General features: G+C 33.5%; 1 long non-coding RNA gene across 1 annotated transcript in view; it reads right to left on the reverse strand.

The window, feature by feature from the left end:
* LOC307191942 overlaps window positions 1-19,895 on the reverse strand; it is a 94,439-nt gene extending 74,544 nt beyond the window's left edge. Inside the window, exon 1 of the long non-coding RNA XR_013829905.1 lies at window positions 19,691-19,895. This is a non-coding gene — a long non-coding RNA (uncharacterized lncRNA). The remainder of the gene's footprint in view (window positions 1-19,690) is intronic.
* Between the last annotated feature and the right edge of the window lie 2,015 nt (window positions 19,896-21,910).

Consider the following 21,910-nt stretch of genomic DNA (forward strand, 5'->3'; position numbering starts at 1 on the left):
ACTGAGGCCTTCTTCAGTACCATTATACAACACATTCATGTTTTTATCTTGGCACATCGGATGTAATATCTTAATAGAGGGGTAACCTACCCCTGTTAGATTCATCCTTCTTCCTAAAAATGGGCAAATGTTGTTGGTTATCCATGGGTATAAGGAATGTCTAGACTTCTAGGACACAAAATCCTAATGATCCCCCAGGACTAGGATGGAGATAGAGGAGGAGAAGTTTTTCATTTTTTGTGTGATGAGTGGACCTGGGAGAAAATATATCTCTTTTATACTCTTAAGGAGTATATTTATAATTAATATTCCAGGATCAAATGGGAATATGTCAATATTGTTAACAGACGTGTTCAAGTCTATGCTGAACTCAATGCTTAACCTAGAAATAAAACATCATGTTGTTTTCCTTTTAGATATTTCCTAATAGATGAGTTTGCATAGGGGGCCTCAGGCAAAAAAGTTGTAAAGGCTCATATAGCAGTACTAGCTGTATTTCAATTGCTACCTCATCTAGGCCTAGTGACTTTAAAATTTAGTCTTTTGTAAATTACAAAGTTTTATTTCCAAAAGGTATATAGATTCATTCCACAAATTTTTTTTTGTAGAAATATGAGATCAGCCCTGTGCCACTTATAAAGATTAAAGCTGGTCCACAAGCTGACAATCAATATTTCTATCATTTCCCTCTAAGTCTAACTCGAGGGGCAAATCATAAGTAAATAAATGTCAAGTTATCTTCCACACACAGAAACAACTATTCTGAAAATAGCATTTTGAATTCTTATAATGTTTTAAAAACAACCTTTCTAAATTTTAGTAGGGGAAAACATGGAAAGGAACTCTAGTGTGTATAAATTAGAAACAAAAGAACAGATTTTTATTTTATATCATACTTAATACAAATAGATATGTGCAGGAGACATTTAAATTGAGAAGCTTCTATTTATACCTTTGTGAAAAGAAAAATGATTAAAGAGGAGACAACACACTGTATATTACAATGAGAAAATTTTTCATCTCAGGTGACTGGTTTATAGAAAGATCTTGAGTTGAATGAAGTGTAAGCAAGCTATTCAGTATCAATCAGCTAAGAAGAATTCTAGCTTTAAAACCTGTCAGATTTGTTCAGTGTATAGGTTAAAAACTCATTCTCATTTTTCCTGAAGAAATTTTAATGAGACATTACACATGTATTTTAATGATATAACATTTGTGGAACTGAAAATGACAAGGCTCAAAATTTTGAGGTTCTATTTCTACTAGGATATTGGCCAATAAAATGATAGATTAGATTGCAATATTTTGTCATTATTGATTTTGGAGTCACAAGAATACATAAATTACACATAAAATAAATATACCTGAAAATGCTATGGGGAAATTATAAGAAATAAATCCTTTCAAGTCTATATATATCAATTTTCTCTTAATATTTAATCTTTATATAATTTTTTACAATTTTGCTCTATATAAATATGCATAATGACATGGTTGAGGATGAGCTGGAAATATCTGAAGTTTGCATGCTCTTAATTTACTTAACATTTTTTTTCCTATTCTGTATTTTATGTTTATTCAAAAGTCCACATCTCTTGAAAAATAATTAAAAGATAATTATTTTTGTTGTGGCAATAATTTTTACCTACCTAGAATCATTGTAAGTAAGGTATCCCTCAGATTTTCTGAACCAATTAAAATTTATCCTGGTTATAGAAGCATGACTCTTTAGCTATTGGGATTTTAAGAAACATGTGCTTTCATAGAAAGCATTGTGGTAACAGAAATATTGCTTTACATATGGGAAAAATTTTTTTGAAGTCTGTCCATTTGCTATATTTAGTGTACACTGGGATTGGATATATTAATTATGGTTGTACATCTCTTGATTGGGAAAGTCTCAGCTTAATTAATACTGCATTACTAAGGTTCATGGAGTTTTCCCTTTGCTCTTAGAAAATGAATAATGAAGCACCTTACCCAAATAGCTCTTATCAAAAGCAAAAGGGAAAGAAGAAAAAAAATGAAAGATGAAAAGCTGTGCCTGCTCCCTGGGCTGAAGGCTCCAAGAGAGAACTGTGGCCTGGATAGACTCTGGGAAGCTAGTGCATTGGAACAGATACCTCTTGAGCGCTCAGCCGCCTGGTCAGGCAGTGGACAGTGGAGGCTGCTGTGTGTCTGCCACTCACTCTCCAATTTACTTCAAACCCTTGACGTCCAGAAGGACTGTTTTTATTACATTAGTTTGGGCCCAAAGAGATGATTCTTTTCTTTCACTACTCATAAAGTAAAACTTGAGCCACAGTTTGAAGATTTTATCACTCACAAAATGATGTTTATGTGAGTGATGTAAAAAACATATATAATCAACATCTTCCTGTATAACTGCTGTGAATATACTTTAATACATACTGTGAATATGCTGGCAAATATATCCTAAAAGTATATTGTTTTTTTGAAAATACTCCTTAGTTCTTTTTAAAAAGTGAATCTTCCTGCACCTCTCCCTTTCCAGGAAGAGCATCAAAGATATAATTTGGAGAGGAGAACACAAAGCACTACCTTTTTATATAAAAATGATATATTTTAATTAGAAAAAATAAACGTTCCTTGAAGTTAAAAAAGAGTTCCTGTGGGTAAAATTTTCCATTGAATAATGTAAAATGAAAATCTGGCCTGTGTGCCTACATCCTGTTATACCTTTATCCTGACATTTCACTATTTACGTTGCTTTTGCAATTGGAAATATTGAGCAAACATTGCTGATGTCGCAGTTTATCCGTGTATGACATTCATTATAGTGTAGCCCAACTTGGTCTCCCTTGCTTCAATAATGAAGTTTGCTTTGGTCCGTGGAAACAGTTTGATTAGTTTATAGAAAAGACAGTTATGTCCAAAACGAGTTATACATATAGCCTGGGAAATGTTATTGGGAAATTGGTCTGGACTGGATAGGACAGTACCAGTTTAAACAACTGTGACAAGTACACCCTTTCTTTTGGACAAAAGTGAAGACTGCAATGAGGAATTGATGAAACTATTTGTTCTCAGCCAAAAGAAGAAGAAAAGAAGAAAAAGGATCAGGAAGGAATAAAGGTAAGAATAATAACTAAATTACATTTATCTTCACCAGTCTGAATAAATGTTATAGTGAATAAGATTGTTATTCAGTATAAATCTGTTTGAATCACAGTGTAAGAACCACCTCCTACACAAAACACGCTAAGCTGTCCTAGTTTACAATGATATCTTTCCTCTTCTGAATTCCCCTAAGGTTCTCAAAGTGTAGTCCTCAGACTGGCAGTATTAGCATCATCTGGGAAATTGTTACAAATGAGAATTCTTGGGCTCCACCTTACATTTACTCTGCCAGACACCCTGGGGTGAACTCCATAATCTGTGTTCTAACAAACACACTGGTGACACTGATGCATATTCAAGTTTATGGACCATGTCTGTAGGACAACACACCTACAGAAGTAAATGAAGCACATAATTCTATGTTGTGATTGTTTTTTATTTTAAAGATTTAATGCATTAGGCTCATATGCATACTCAAATAAAAACTTCTTGAAGGCAGGGGCCAATATATACAATACATAAAGTATATAGCTCATTATTCAAACCCTTATCTTTAGAACAAAGTCTTTACGATTGTCCTTCAAAAATGACTAACTTGGCAAAACAAGGGTTTTCATTGTCAGGGACCCTATTGAACTCTATGCAAGAAAAATGTCAATCACACTGAAAATCTAAGTGTTTAGGGTGTAGTTTGTTTTGTTGAAGGACTCATTAAGACACATTTTTGCAGGAAACTTCTTTTTTGCAAAGCAAATAGAATTCAAAGATCAAATGATTCACTAAAATTAGGAGCATTTACCCTAATGCAGTAAAGAAATAATTTCTTTTTACTACTAAGAATCATGAGAGAAAAATATCCTCTCCATTATCTGCGCTTTTTTTTCAGAAGGTTTAAAGAAAGTAAAGTAGGTGTCTTGGATATTAACAATTTGGAATTTCTACAAGGCAGCCATAATAATCTCTCCTATCAATTTTCAGTCTCAAAGTTATTTCTTCTTTGCCTTCTCAGTTAAGAATAAGTATTTATCCTTCAAGTGCCTGAGCACCTTTCACAGTCTTACTAGATCAATGCATATGACCCATGACCAGCTTTTTTGTCTGTTTTCTCTTTATGATCTTGAGAAATAACACTTTGGGCCACATATACAAATTCTATAAATCATTGTGCTTTTTTATGGTGGAAATACATTTATTTATATTCCAGGTCATATTTTTCAATGCTCTTAGTTCATGAATTTTAGCTGCCCAAATCTGAGGTCCTCTTAAGCCTAAAGTTTCTTTAGAATAATAATGATAAAACAAAATAATATTATTGTGGGATAAGTTCTATTTTCAAATGTATGCTCAAATAAACACCAAGTTTCTACGTTACAATTTAAATATTTCAATGATATGATCCAGAAATTCCTTTTCACCTACAGGATGTTCGGATGGTAACTTTTTTATCTTTCATACCACCATCATCCTTATTTCATAGACTTCACTTAAACTAGAAAGGAAAACTAGCTCTCTTTAGAAAGTACATTCATGATTTTTATATTCACTAATGTATATGTTACTCTCATCAAACCCACCCTCACAAGACTAAGGCAGTCAAATCCAATAAAGCTAATTCCTTTCATGGCTCATTCAAATTTCTTTTGGTCTTATCTTGATGGCATTGGGGCCATGGACAATGAAGTTTTTATGTAATACTGTAACTGACTTAACTGCCAAGTATTTTTTTCCAGGGCAGCTTCATGTTTTAATTTAGACTTTTTTGGTGTTTCTTAATCCATATTTTTTTACTCTGGTTCTGACTTGACGTCACCTTTTATTTTTAAAGTTTTTCATGTAGTTTTTATTTTCATTCCTTCACTGCATGTATCAAGGCTTTTAAAATATGACTTATCAATCAATCATGATATCTCGAGGAGATATCATGTTTTTATATGATGTCTAGTCCTTATTGTAATGTACACTCCTCAAGGTATCATTCAGATATTTCTTGTCTCAAACTTGATAAAGAATGATACAAAAGGATACTAAATGTTTTTACTGCAGATAACAACATGCTTTGTCATTATATCACTGTGTGTTTTAAATTCCCCAAGAGATGATTTATTTAAAATGCATGGCTTCATTGAAAATTAAAATTTATATTTTATAAATAGACTTCTGTTTTTTATTGTATAAATAATGCTTGGTTACTATTGGCAAAATACGTGTACTCCAAAAACTGTAAGACACTGATGAAAGAAACTGAAGATGACATAAGCAGATGGAAAGATATACCATGTTCTTGGATTGGAAGAATCAATGTTTTTAAAATGACCATACTACCCAAGGCAATCCACAAATTCAATGCAATCCCTATCAAATTACCAATGGCATTTTTCATAAAACTAGAATAATTTTAAAATTTGTATGGAAACACAAAAGACCCCAAATAGCCAAAACAATCTTGAGAAAGAAGAACAAATCTGGAGGAATCATGCTTCCTGACTTCAGACTATACTACAAAGCTACAGTAATCAAAAAAGTATGGTACTGGCTCAATAACAGACATATTGTTCAACAGGATAGAAACAGGAACAAGATAGAAGGCCCAGAAATAAACCCACACACTTATGGTCAATTAATCTACAATAAAGGAGGCAAGAATATGCAATGGAGAAAAGACAAAGTCTCTTCAATAAGTGGTGCTGGGAAAACTGGACAGCTACATATAAAAGAATGAAGTTAGAACATTTTCTAACACCATATACAAAAATAAACTCAAAATGGATTAAAGATCTAAATGTAAGATGGGATGCTATAAAATTCCTAGAGGTAAATATATAACACTCTTTGACATAAATTACAACAATAGTTTTTTGGATCTGTCTCCTAGAGTAATGAAAATAAAAACAAAAATAAACTAATGGGACCTAATTAAACTGAAACACTTTTACACAGCAAGGGAAAACACAAAACAAAAAGACAACCTACCAACTGGGAGAAAATCTTTGCAAACAATGATACTGACAAGGGATTAATTTCCAAAGTATACAAACAGCTCATACAGCTCAATATCTATAAAAAAAAACAACCCAATCAAAAAATGGGCAGAAGACCTAAACAGACATTTTTCCAAAGAAGACATACAGATGACCAACAGGCACATGAAAAGATGCTCAACATCACTAATTATTAGAGAAATGCAAATCAAAACTACAATGAGGTATCACCTCACACCAGTCAGAATGGCCATCATTAAAAAGTCTTCAAATAGGGCTTCCCTGGTGGTGCAGTGGTTGAGAGTCTGCCTGCTGATGCAGGGGACACGGGTTCGTGCCCTGGTCCGGGAAGATCCTACATGCCGCGGAGCGACTGGGCCCATGAGCCATGGCTGCTGAGCCTGTGCGTCCGGAGCCTGTGCTCCGCAACGGGAGAGGCCACAACAGTGAGAGGCAAAGTCTTCAAATAATAAATGCTGGAAAGGGTGTGGAGAAAAAGTACACTGTTGGTTGGAATGTGAATTGGTGCAGTCACTATGGAGAACAGTATGGAGGTTCCTTAAAAAACTAAAAATAGAGTTACTATATGATCTTGCAATCCTACTCCTGGGCATATATCCAGAGAAAACTCTAATTTGAAAAGATACACGTACCCCAATGTTCACAGCAGCACTATTTACAATAGCCAAGACATAGAAGCAACCTAAATGTCCATTCACAGTTGAATGGATAAAGAAGATGTGGTATATATATATATACAATGAATATTACTCAGCCATGAAAATGAATAAAATAATGCCATTTGCAGCAACATAGATGGACCTAGAGATTATCATATTAAGTAATTCAAAGACAAATACAGTATTATATCACTTACATATAGAATCTAAAAAAATGATATAAATAAACTTATTTACAAAACAGAAATAGACTCACAGACAGAAAACAAACTTATGGCTACCAAAGTGGATAATGGGGGAGGGTGAAATAAATTAGCAGTTTGGGGAAAAAAATTCTTGGTTTCATATTTGCAGCTCATTGGAAAATACCCAATTCTTTGAAAAATACTTCTTATAGTTTGCTCAGAATATGTATCTCTGTAGAAAGTTAGAATTTACATTTTAAATTTTTCATTTATTTTTTAAAACATGTGACACTGTGTCAAAGTGTTTCCAAAATACTAAGTGCACAGTTACCACTGCTTTGTGGAATGTTACAACATCTAAACCCTGTGTGTGTGTGTGTTATTTTTGTAAATATGTATCGATATATGATTTCTACAGAAATGTTAATATTTAGTATTTTTCTCTCATGCTTATCACTGAATTCTACACAAGGATTATGTGAGCAATAGATCATTCACTACATTAGAGGAACATCATGTGTTTAGTAAAAGCATGTTCTTCTCTCAGCAGTGGTGGGCTTACAGCATCAACTTTATGACTTTGAATTCAAGAAAAGAATTCACAGTGTATTGTGTTACCAAGGGGATAATTTCTCGCATGGCTTATTTATGATTTAATATTCCATAAAAATTCCTTTCTGCAATAGAAATACAGAATGCTACTGCTAAGTAAAACAAAGCAATTGTCCTTTGCTGAGTTGCTCTGGCTTTAAATGTTTTACAATTTAAAGAAAAAAAAATGAGATAATTATAGGTTCACAGGCATTTTAAGAAATAATAGATTTCAGATACCCTAAACTAGTTTTTCCCAATGGTAGCATCTCACTTAACTAAAGTACAACAACCTGGAAATTGATGTTGATACATATTTTCAACCTTATTCAGATTTTGCAAGTTTTACGTGTGTGTGCACGTGCATATTTAGCTCTATGCAAATTTATCACTTTTAGGTTCGCATGACTACCAACACAGTTAAGATGCAAACAATTCCATCACCAGGATCCCTCTTGCTACTTTTATAACCACAGCCACCTCCCTTCTTTCCACACCTCCCTAACCACTGACAACCTCTAATCTGTTCTCCCTTTCTAGAACTTTTTAATTTCAAAACTGCTGCATAAATGGGATCCTACAATCATCTGAGATTGGCTTTTTTCATTCAGCATAATTCTCTTTGAGATCCATCGAAGTTGTTGCATATATAAATTTTTCCTTTTTATTGCTGAGTAGTATTCCATGGTATGGATGCACCATTATTTAATGATTCATCCTTTGAAGGGCACTGGATTGTTTCTAGTTTGGTGTTAATTACAAATATAGCTGTTATAAACATTTGTGTATAGGACTTTGTGTGAACATAAGTTTTCATTTTTCTGGGATAAATGAAGGGTTTTTTTTGTCAGTAATGTAATTGTTGGGTCATATGGTAAGAACATGTTTATTACTATAAAAAGCATGGCAAGGAAATAACAACATAAAACAAATTCCAAATAACCGTTGACAATTTTTATTAAAAATAATAAAAGATGATTATATACTTATGTTTTCTTCTGATTTACTAATATTGTGAAAATATTAACAAATACCTTTAATTTTTAATCTATTTTTCTTTTGAAATCTTGTAATTGAGTACTTAAGCAATGGATCTTCCACTGGAGTTGGGGAAACATAATTAAAAATAAGGTCTCTTCCCAACTCAGAAAACCTTTCCACAAAGTTAGAAGAGAAAGAAAATAATTTTATAATTGAATAAGAATTAAACTAGAATGTCGTGGGCATCCACTTAACTTGCTAAAAGATACTGCAGACAGAAAGAAATCTCATCTTTTTATATGGCCAAGCAGATACAATCCATTATATACATGTTCTCAGGATGAACGATAACTATCCCTGAAGTAAAAGGACTTGACAGCACCATTTGTCACACACAGTTTATCCTAAATTCACCTGGTAATTGGAGGTGACCATCCATGTTAACTAATAGGTTTTATTTGAAGGAAAAAATAACTACCTTTATGATAGAAGGTAGTTTTGCAGCTAGGCACCAGAGAAATTTAGGCTCTTATTCTCCTAAGGGCACTGGGATATAGGGACACTATCTTCCCTACAATTACATTTCAAAGAGATGGTTCCCAGGTTCTTAAGAAAGGCAGTCCTGGGTTGTAAAGCTGGTAAGAGGTTTATTTAGCCTTTAAAAAGATTTACATACTTTTCAAAGAAATGAAGACCTTACAATTATGAGTACTCTAAAGTAAATGATCTAGGAAAAGGGAAGGGATGGGGCGTCTCTTCTCTTATTTTCAATAGGGAAAATTAAGCCTCTTAATTTTAGTTCATATTTACCCTTACAGGGAAAATTTTTTAGCTAGTTCTCATGGGTTCTAATATACACTTGTCTGAGTATCATTGTTTTCTATATTCTCTGATATTTTAATTTTTATTTCCTTTTCAATCCAACTGTTATTTCAGAAATAAGTTTGATTTATAATCTATAAAAATAACATTTAATCTATTTATATTTATTAATATAGATATGTCTAGTCATAAAATTATTTTTGTATATCGAACAGTGTTTTTGTTTTAATATTTCTTAATTTTTTATATATCTCACATATGATCTGGACTTTCATTTTACTTTAATCATTCTGTTAATTCAGGTTTATAGTATGTATCAATTCTTTCAAATTTATTAACATTTAATTTGATTTATCTTTATCTTTAAATTTAAGGTTTAATGCTTACAACCATGGAGGTGTCATTCACAATTTTACTCACTGAGTAGTGTTTTTTTTTAATTTTAATTTTTAAATAATGAACTGAATTCTTGAATGTTGAGAATGTTTGGTTCCTTTATAAGGAGATTAAAATGTTTGAGTAATACTCAGAAAAATCATCGGTCTAGATAGTCATTCACAGTGTTATGCACTTAACATTGTTGTGATGAAGACTGAAGTGAGCATTTTTGCCACTTCACAACTTGTTTTTCCTGCAAAGTAAATTAACATTAAAACAAAAAGTAATTTCTGGTCATCTTTCTTTAATCTTGTAAGAAGATCTCATCCAGTGTAAACAAATCTTCCTGTGTGTGCTGCTCCTTCCTGTGATTTGAACTTCCTTTCTCTTCCTTTAAGATAGCAAGTTTTTAAGTCAGCCTTCTCCTTCAGCTATGTGTGTGTGTGTGTGTGTGTGTGCGTGTGTATTTCAGCCACATTCTTTGGAAGGACAATTTCTCTCCCATTTGTTCATTAGCCTACAATAATCTTTCTTAATATGGCTTCAATCCCATCACTTTATTAAAATGATACTTGGTAGTGCCATCAATAACCTTTAAAATTCTGGATCCATTTGTTTCACATTGCTGACCATGTCCTTCTGCCTAAAACACTCCCTTGGCATGAATGATAACAGTTTCTCCTGCATTCTTAACTGTTCTCCTTGAGCATCCTGAATCCTCTTCCTCCAGTCACCCTTTCAATGCTTTCTTTTTCTCCTCCAAATTGTCATAAACATCCCTTAACATGATAATGTTGGTGGAATATGGAAACAAAGTTACTTAAGTAAAATTACTCGTGGAACATGTTTTAAGCTGTTACAATATTAACTCATGATAGATGTAAGATAAGGTTGCAAAAAATAATGCATAAGAATGATGACATAAAATATAATGAAAAGTGGAAATAGTTATTTATCAGTATGAAAATAGATAAGTAAAAATAGTATATGCACATGAAGAAGCAATATAATGTAATTAATGAATGAACTTAAATTATACATGTCGACACAGGGACTTCTCAGATACATATTAAATACAAAAAGCTGGTTATACAAAGAGACCTACAGTATGTTAAATTCACATAAATTAAAAACAAATATTATTATATATTTAAACATAAACTGGGTAGAGGGTAAATAAATACCAAATTCATAATAACAATTGCTTCTAATAAGGAGGGGAATGATAATAAGTGATAAAAAAGAAACTTCAGTTTTATCAATTTTGTGTTATTTCCTTGAATTAAAAAAGATCTTAAGCAATATGACAAAATATTAATATTTGGTAATTCCAATTATGGTGTCGCACAGCTGAATATTATATGAGTCACTGTACTCTTTGATAGTTTAAAACATTTTCCACATTTAAAAAATAGTGAATGATCGTGATAGGATAAACTAGAGATATTTGGCTGTGAAAGCCAGCAGAAAACATGGGTAAAAGTTCAAGTGAGATGTGGAGTTAGGGTGAGACACTTTTTAGAATGGGATTGCTTCCTGCGTGTTTATATGACTGCTGGAAACACCCAGTAGAAAGGGAGAGTGATGAGTAAGAAATAGAGAGTAATGACACAAATCTCAAATGACCCAAAGAGCCAAGTCCTTGAGAGGGCAGGAGGGAAGCGATAATGTTAGCACAGTAAGAACTGAGGAAATGAAAGTGAATAAATGAATAAATGACCCATTTAATGCTCTTCAGCAATCCCTCTCAGTATGCCTTAATTAACTTTTCAACTGTCCAAAACATTTTGACTTGGACCACTTTCCTCATGTCCACAAGTTCATCACGTTCTCTTGTTTTTAAACCAGATAATATTCCTTCTTTCTTGTAAGAGACAATAAAGGCCATGGAATTCATTTTTCAGCTGCTGGTTTATATATTTATTGAGCACTTAGATTTCAGATGCTGTTGTAGGCAATAAAGAAATAGCAGTGAAAACTATAGACAAATAATCATATCGTATATTATTAGGTGATGACACAAAGAAAATCACATACCATTAAGATGATAGTGTGATGCAAGGTTAGCTGTGGTATTCAGGAAAATCCTCTTTAAAAGGTGCCCTTTAAATAGTCATGAATGAAATGACTGAGGGGAGGCCATTTACCCAGAGAAGTTAATTTGAGAAATTTCTTCTGAAAAGTATAAGGATACATTTCAGTCTTCACATGTCTGAGAAGGGATGGGACTATTAGATCTCAGTTCTTTTCTCTCACAATGTGGACATATTGTTCCTCTGTCTTTTCTTGTTTCCTGTGTTGCAGGCAGTGGAGCATTCTATTTCCAAGCTTATTTTCATTTACTTTTGTTACATCTTTTATCTTTTCTTTTTTTTTTTTTTTTTTTTTTTGCGGTACGCGGGCCTCTCTCTGTTGTGGCCTCTCCCGTTGCGGAGCGCAGGCTCCGAATGCGCAGGCTCAGCGGCCATGGCTCACGGGCCTAGCCGCTCCGCGGCATGTGGGATCTTCCCAGACCGGGGCACGAACCCGTGTCCCCTGCATCCGCAGGCGGACTCTCAACCACTGCACCACCAGGGAAGCCCTCTTTTATCTTTTCAAACTCTAAAGTTTTTTCCTTTTAATTTAAACACTTTACTGAGATTGTAGAAAACAGATATTTATCTTGTACTTTAAAGTTGCCTAACAGGTTAAGTCATTTTAGCTTGATGTTTTTCTTCAAAGCCCAGGGAGGTGTTCTACTATAATTTATTTCTTCTCTACTTTTTTCATATATTAAAGGAGTTTTGTCTCCTGATCAACAGTAAAATTTACACTTGGACCCAGGACTCAATTTCTTTTAAGATCCGGAGGACTTTTCTACCATCAGTTATCTCTTTTTCTCCTTTCTCCACTATCTCTACTTGCACTTTGTATCCATCATATGCACATGCTTATGATTCACACCATCTTAAAAGGCACTTTAATAGTATTTTATCATTTGCATACAGAAGTCAATAGTGTCATTTCTTCTATATTTCTTGATCCAATTCAATAGACCCCACTTCGGCTTTTAAAATTCCTCTCCCAAGTTTATCGAGGTTTTTTTTCCTCCTTTCACATTTTTTTTTTAAATTTTTATTGGAGTATAGCTGATTTACAATGTTGTGTTAGTTTTAGGGGTACAGCAAGTGAATCAGTTATACATACATACATATATATATATCTATATATCTATATCTATATCTATATATATATATACACACACACTCTTTTTTTTAGATTCTTTTACCATATAGGTCATTACAGAGTATTGAGTAGAGTTCCCTGTGCTATACAGTAGGTCTTTAATAGTTATCTATTTTATATACAGTAGTGTGTATATGTCAATCCCAATCTCCCAATTTATCCCTTACCCCTTTCCCCCTGGTAACCATAAGTTTGTTTTCTATACCTGTGACTCTATTTCTGTTTTGTAAATAAGTTCATTTATACAATGGAATATTACTCAGCCATAAAAAAGAATGAAATAATGCCAGTTGCAGCAACATAGATGGACCCAGAGACTGTCATACTGAGTGAGGTAACTCAGAGAAAGACATATCATATGATATCGTTTATATATGGAATCTAAAAAAATGGTACAGATGAAATATCAATGAGTTTTAATTACTAAATCTAAGGCATTTTCAATCATTTTATTATTTGATATGCCAAACTTTTAAGAATTTTGATCCTTCCCTTTTTCTTGAAATTCCTTCTGTTACTTGCTGTCAAACCACTGTCTTTGTTTTATTTTTCTAGAAATCAGAGGTAAATTTTTCTTAATTTTCTTTGCAGTTTGTTCTTTCTTCACTTCACTCAAATGTTAGTTTTCCCAGAGTATTATTTTTATTTTTTCTTCTCTTCACTTCAAAGTTTCCCTAACTAGAGAAAGTCAACTAATATAGTCAACCACACAATGACTTCCAAATTTATAGTTCACATAGAGTGACTCTGGTGGATGCCAACAGACTCTGTGTTCTAAAAGCAACTAAAAATAATAGGTAAAAATGGAAATGAATATCTTCCAACCAAATCTGCTTGCCTCTTTCTTTCTAATTCTTGATGACTAATACTTATCTGCAGCTAGTTTTCTGAACAATGGCCTGGGTCTATTCTAGTTTTCCCTGTTTCAATAGACCCAAATTCAAGCAACACTAAATTATGCTGATTTCCACCTAATTAATAGTGTTTGAAACTTTCTACTCTTTTCAAATCATATCTCCAGTGCTCTAGCTCACTTCGAATAAAGTAAGATAGTCTTAGTCTTTCAGTTTCCACTATTGATCTCTTCCAACCCACGCTACACATAGCCTTCTGCATAACATTGTAAAACATAAAACTGAACATATCAACCTCTGCTAAACTTTGATCAACTCTATTTTCTTCAAGTTAAAAGCTGAATTATTTAAGATACTATACAAGTCCCTGCTGATTATAATTACTGCCAGTCTCTACTGTCTCATCTCTTTCCACTCCACTTCTAAAAATCATTTCTATTCTTATTAAATGTCCCCAAATGTGTCATGTTTTTTCCTGTTTCCATGTCATTAAACATGGTGGTACAACAACCTGGAACTCTTTATCCTCTTCTTTGCCTGGACATCTTCCACTCATCCATTACAACAGAGTTTGGAAATACCTTCTCCAGGAAGACTTGCCTGATATCTATCCACTTCCACTTCCTAAACTGTCATTTGGGTTATCAATAACTATTTTGTGTTTCCATGGTGCCTTGAGGAAAACCACTATCAGAGCATTTTTGGCATGATGTTATTTTTTGTTGCTGTTTGCTGTTAATTTTTCTGTTTCTCTCTACTAGTTGCTGAGCTATTTAATATGAAGAATATATACCTTTTAAACATTTTAGTTTGAAATGATTCTATGCTAATAGAAGTGTTGCAAAAATTGTTCACCCGGCTCCCCTTCATGTTAACATCTTACATAACATCTTACATAACATAGTATACTCAGCAAAACTAAGAAATTAACATTAGTATAATACTATTAATTAAAATAGGGACTTTATTAAGATTTCCCCAGTTGTTCCACTAATGGCTTTTCACTTTGCATCTCTCAACTGCAAACTCTAACCTCTGATTTAGTCACCAGATTGTAGCTTCTTCTGTCTCCTTAGTCATTCTCTTTCCCCCACGCTTGGTCTTCCAAATATGTTTTTACATTTCCCCTCCACAGTTAATCTTTTCCTGTTCTACTTCTCCTTCCTTATTTGTTCCCGTACAATATCTTATTTGGGTTCCTACAAGGAAGATAAATTGCCACATAGGATAGATCCACTCTGGACACCTAGTGGAGCAATTAGGTAGAATATTATAGAATAAAAATGAGCTTGGTTTGGTGAAAAAAAGATAAAGATGGAATAGACCTAACTCGCTGTACTTGCGTGAGCTCCTGAAGAAACAAGGATCTGACAATGCCTAGGAGCATGAATTCATTGAAACATACAGTTGATTGGAAAATATTTATAAATCACATTGAAGATCCATATGGATAAATAATATCTATCTATCTATCGATCTATCAATTCATTACTACCACCCTCTTGAAGCTGAGGACGTAGAAGAAGATAACTAAATGTATTGTTCACTTTCACATATAACAGTCAATGGAAATACAGAAAGCCTTTCTGAGCCTGGCCCTTGTTTGGTAATATTATTTTCTACAAACAGTGTTTAAACCAGAAAATAACAGATAATAGAGACAGAGCAAGGGAAGCACAAGGGAACCAACGCATATTCACTCAGCACAAGTGTTGGCAAACTTTTTCTATAAAAGCCTAGGTAGTGAATACTTTAGATACTGCAGGCTATGTGATATCTTTTACAATTATTCAACTTTGCCATTGTAGCGGGAAAGCAGCCAGACAATACTCAAACAGATGAGCATTACTGTGTTCCAATAAAACTTTATTTACAAAACTGGACAGAAGTATGGGTTTGGCCCAAGGGTGGCAGTTTGCCAACTCATAAATTAGCACAAACAGGTTATACATAAGAGGAAATCATTTCCAAAGTGCACAATAATTTCAGGACAACAGGACGGATACTAGAAGCACTTAAAATCCAAGTTCTCTGTCTCTTAATTCACACTTGCCATTCCCTATGATAGAAATGAAAACAGCTAGTCATCTACAAGCCATAGATTTCTGCAATAATTTTAGTGACATTAAGGGATCCTAAAATCTATAAGAAATACATTGGATATAATGATCTTGCTCTTTTAAGCAATCATTTAATTTTGTCCATTTCTCAACGAGCATATAAAAATAACTGAACATTTTTCTTGTTTTCTTTCCATTCTATTTGTTATCTAGTGCTTGACTAGGAAGAGAGGGCCAAAGGGGATAATTTGTCCTCTCATTGTATATATATTTATGTTTGTGTGTGTATATATATACATACATACATATGTATATATGTTATATATATGGAATTCCTTACATATATTCCTTGCTCCTTAATCCTTACAGCAAGAGGACATTGCCATGAAATTGCTCTTAAAGATAAAAAAATTAAAAGAAAATAAAACAACCTGGAAGTATCTTTTCATAGGTCACCATTATTCAGTATTGGCAAAGATGTTAACCATAGTAGGGGGTAGGTGGTAGGGCTGAGTTATTCTAATTTGTGTTTGTAGTAGAGTAGGAGAGATTAGTATATAGAAGAGATAAAATTGATCATGAAATCTTTTTCTATCCTAATAATATAATGAAAATAATAGTACTATAATGTAACATGTTGGTTTTAGATGCTTTGAACAAAATCTATAACATGGAAGAGGTGAGTAATGTAGTATTATCCCTTAGAAGAAGCTCTGTAATTGCTAAGAATGAAACCATTCCAATTCTAAACACCTTCCTAACATTTCTTCTTGTGCCAAGACTCTGTCATTAAACCCAAATCAGGAAATTTTGAAATCAGGAAATTATGTGATTTATGGAATTAATTGTTGATAAACCCAGATTATTCCTCAAAATTATTCCCCAAAGTGAAGCATCCAGACGTTAACTAGTCTAGCCTAGTCTAACACATTATTTTCTGAAATCCACTCTTCAGTTCATTCTTATGTCTGGCAAGGTGTGAAAACTGATTGGAAGCCTCAGTCATACAAATATAAACACCATGAACTGAGTAGAACTCTTTAGTGATGGCAACAATAGAGGCACAGTAAGTAGCAAGACTAACTTGGAGTGAATTTGGGGAAGTCTTTAAAAGAAGAAAAGATGACATATATTATTAAATTATTGTTAAATACTTTTAAACAGACTTAGTACAGTTGAAGAACAGATTTGTTTGCTTGTTTTGAGTTTTAATAGCATAAACAGGCACAGGAATGTCATGCTGCTATGAAATGGATTTTTAAAAAATTTAAACTGAGACTCTGACCAGGAAATGACTTTTCCATCAACATGAATTTAAAGTACCCCTTGATTTATAGCAGCCAGCAGAGAGAATGCAAACACAGTTAGCACAGCCAGGAAAGGAAATTTCATAACTGAAGAGACAAAACATTGTAGAATTATGCAGCCATTTCCTTTAATGAACACTTTTTTACACTCATTGGAAGAAAGCTGCTCTCCTTAGTAATAGCAATGATGAGTACTTAAATTAAAGGGAGTTTTAAATTGGTTAAAATGAACATCTATACAAATAATAAAGAGTGAATAATAAAGGGCTGAAAATGAAGGCCACAGCCAACAGCAATTCAGACACGGTGAATGAGCCACTTGAGACTGCCTAGGAAAGATCAGGGAAATCTAGAATTCAGATGAATTGGAAAAAAACTTTTTAATTAATTGTATTTGATGAGAGTTTCCAACAATTTCTTAAAGAAGCATAGGGATTGTAAATCATAAAAATCATTAAAGCTATTAAATAACTATCTCACAAGAAAAAGAAAGGGAGAAAAAACTATCAACAACAACAACAATAACACAATACACCCAGATAATTTCATAGGAAAATTCAATTAAACTTAAGAGATCAGATAATTTCAATGTTATATCCCAGATATAAACCAATGAAAAACTTTAAAATAAATTCTGTGAAAACAATATAGAATTGCTAATTAAACCAGAAAATGAAAGCACCGAAAATTGACAGAGTAGCCTCACTAAAAATATCCATGGAAAAATCCTGAAAATTTCTAAAGAAAATAAAAACAAACCAAATTCACTGTCTATATTAGGAAAATATGTATCATGATTAAATGGAGAGGGATCCTGACAAGATCCAATGTCAATTTCTGATAAAAATGATTAGTGAAATAGGAACTGTTGGATGCTTACACACAAACACAGACACATACACATACACATTCACAATTATTTATTGGAGAAACACTAGAGACAATCCAACTAAGGTGAAGGAAATGGCAACACACTCATGATCTCAACTGCTACTGAACATTTTTTGGCGATATTAGCTGCTATAATTAAAGAGAAATCAGTAAAAGGCATAATAACTGGAAAGAGAGTGAAATTAGTTATATTTGCAGGTGATACGATCATATACCTAAAACTTCCTGACTAGCTCATATACACAAAGAAAAAATAATTTGGTAATGTACCAGGATACAAAATAAACCTACAAAAACCAATAGGGAAGCAACAGGTACTCTCATTCATTGCTGTCTTCCACTTTGGGAGAGAGTTTTGCAGTTTCTTCTAAAGTTAAACCTTAGCACATGACCCAGCAATCACACAGTCACACTCCTAGTTGTTTACCCAAGTAAATTGTAAACTATGTCCACACGAAAGCCTGTATGCTAATGTTTGTTTCAGCTTTAGTCACTGTGTGTGTGTGTGTGTGTGTGTGTGTGTGTGTGTGTGTGTATACACACACACACACACACAAAAGAGAAAGCAACCAAGATGTCCTTCAATAGTTTCAATAGGGGAATGAATAAACAAACTGTGGTACATCCACACAATGGAATACTCTTCAACAATAAAAAGGAAGGGGCCATTGATTCATGCAGCACATAGGTGAATCTTAAAGGTATTTTGCTAAGAGAAAGAAGCTAGACCAAAAGGCTACATATTGAGATTTCATTCATATGATGTTTCTGAACAAGCATATCTATAGGGACAGAAGATATCAGTAGTTGCCAGAGACTGGAGGAATAGGTAGGGTGGTTGTCAACAAAGCGAATGAACAAGGGAATTTTAGGGTGAAGGAACTAATTTGTATGGTACTGTGGTAGTGAACACTGTACATTTGTCAAAACCCACTGTACATTACAAAAGAATGAACTTTAGTTTATGCAAACTAGAACAACAATAACAAATCAATCAGATGTCAAGGGATCCCTGAATGAAATGCCAAGTTTGACAAATTTAACAATTCTACAAATGTATAACATAACTGCACTTAAGTGGTTGGGGTCAAAAAGGAGCTGACCTAATTAACTTTATAAAATGGTGTTTTGACTAGAAACTGTCAGTGTAAAAACTAAAGAAATTATACATAAACACTGTACAGCAGAGGGCAAATTTGTTTCTTATGAGGGTAGGAGTTAACAATTCTGAACTGCTTTACAAGTATACGAGGGTTGAACAAATACGTAAATGAATGGTAAATGTTGGAAGCCAGATTTCTTACTGTCGGGGAAGTTACAGGAAAGCAAGAAGAGAGGCTAAAATAAAATTTGTGGTATTGATTAGAGTCAAAAATATCAATATGCACTCATATTTAGCTTACTAGCTATATACAAAAATGATCATATATATGTGTATGTGTACATATAGGAATTAATATCTGCTGAGAGGGCCTAGGGGCAATGACACCCAAGTAGCAACAAGCAAATCCAGAGCCCCGAAGCTTGGCTTCTAAAAATCGTTCTCAGGTAAAGTGAACCAGGTCCTTGGAGAAAAGGCTGATTCCGGGGTGGGGGCAGAAAAGGAAAAGTAAGCCTGGATTCTACTTTTATGTCATAAGTTTGGTATGCAACTTACTTCAGAAAGTAAGGAAACGCTGGGCTTCCCTGGTGGCGCAGTGGTTGAGAGTCCGCCTGCCGATGCAGGGGACACAGGTTCGTGCCCCGGTCTGGGAAGATCCCACATGCTGCGGAGCAGCTGGGCCCGTGAGCCATGGCCGCCGAGCCTGCGCGTCCAGAGCCTGTGCTCCGCAACGGGAGAGGCCACAACAGTGAGAGGCCCGCGTACTGCAAAAAAAAAAAGAAAGTAAGGAAACGCTTAAAAAACAGAGGTGACAGCTTGAAGAACTTTCATTGGTTCAATGTGGGCCAATTTTAGCATGAAAATGAATTATGACAATAATGGATTTTAACATAATGAATTAAAATGTGTACAGTAGTCCACATGGGTAATTTGTTAAAAATAAATTAAACCATGAGGCAAAAAGGGAAAAATCTTTATGGAAGGTGGATAACTAATTAATATAGAAGGAATGGCAGATGGATACTGAAACCATTGGCTAAACGATACTGAGAATGGGATATTCACAAAGCCTCGGAGTATCACCCCACAGATTACACGTTAAATAGATTGGCAAAGATGCCTTTATAATGGAGAAATATGGTGTATATCACCTTAACCAAGTGATTAAACTTACAATCACTGATAATGGGATAAAACTGATATTAGGAGCATTTTTGCCAACATTTAAAAAAATCTCAATCTAATCAGAAGGAAACAAAGAGTTCTGATTTGAGACTCATTCTGTGAAATGACTGGCCTGAATTCTTAAAAAAAGACGTGAATGTAATGAAGGCAGCCAAAAAAGGCTGAGGAATGGCTTCAGATATGACAGCTAAATACAATATTCTGAATTTTCGAATACGACTTCAATGGACATTACTGAGAAAATTGAGAAAATTTTGAGTACAGTCATTATAAATATAGATTACAATATGTTATCTATAAAATTTCTTAAATATGATCATTATATTGGGCTTAGGCTTATGTAGAAGAATGGTATTATACTGTTCTTGGGAGACAAATGCTGAAATATTTAGGGGGTGAGTTGTCACAATGGTTCAGAAGGAGAGAAGATTCCTTTTATCTATCTATCATCTATCTATCTATCTATCATCTACAGAAATAGAACAGAGGAAGAGAGACAAGCAAACCGAAATATAAAGAATATGTGACAAAATGTTAATAACTGATTAACCTAGATGAAGATATATGGGTGTTTATTATACTACTCTTCAACCTTGCTGTAGGTATAAAGTGTTTCAAAGAAAAGTTTTGGGGAAAGAGTATATCAATATTTATTTGATTTTTTGTGCATTTTTGAGCAGCAGAAACTAATATTTTCAGAAAATCTTAGAAGTAACTCTCATATATAAGCAGCCATAACAACTGTACTGGGTTGAAGCATGTCACCCATGCAATCACCCCCTTGTCCTTCCAGTCATGGTCTCTGAAACAACTTTAAGGAACCCTGCGTTTGTAGGTCCTATTTAAAAATAACGTTTCCATTCTGTTACACACTTTACAGTGTCAGAAAACTCTTCAGTCTTTATAGAAAGATTTTCAATAAAATGTTTTTAAAATGTTAACATTTTGACCCTTAAAGAGATGTCACTCCAACTTTGGGGAAATAGTCATTTATAAACAACACTATTTTATTTAGCACCTAATGTGTGAGTGCAACATCCTCATTACTTTGCATGAATAATCCATAAATCCAACAACAGCTCTGTTAAACAAATGTTTTATTTACTTTTAACCAAAAAAAAACAAAAAACAGTTATATTGGTAGTAAATGACAGATCCAATATTCAACCAATATCTGTTTCTTGCAAATCTTTTGCTCTTATCAATGCATACAAATGAAAAAATTCTAATTTTTCAAAAATAGGCTACAGGGTAATAGAATATGATTTATTATTTAATAAATAAAGTATACATTTAGGAGACAAATTTAAATTGGGTTCTTTCGACTCTACCTACTAAATTTTGGTATTGTTCTTGAAAAGATCTGGTCTATTGAGGTACTGCCTATAGATATAAAGAACTTGACAGAAGTATTTGAATAAGAGATTTGATAGTCAGGTAGTTCTATAATTGGCTTTTATAAAGTTAATTTGTAAAAGCTAAGATCACAGAACTAGACAGGTTTCACTTTACAACACTCATATTTCACTCTTATCTTCCAGATCATCACTACCCTTCCCTCACTATTTCAAAATTAAAACGTAAGACAGA

The sequence above is a fragment of the Stenella coeruleoalba genome (genome assembly GCF_951394435.1).
Source record: "Stenella coeruleoalba genome assembly, chromosome: 9".
Lineage (NCBI taxonomy): Eukaryota > Metazoa > Chordata > Mammalia > Artiodactyla > Delphinidae > Stenella > Stenella coeruleoalba.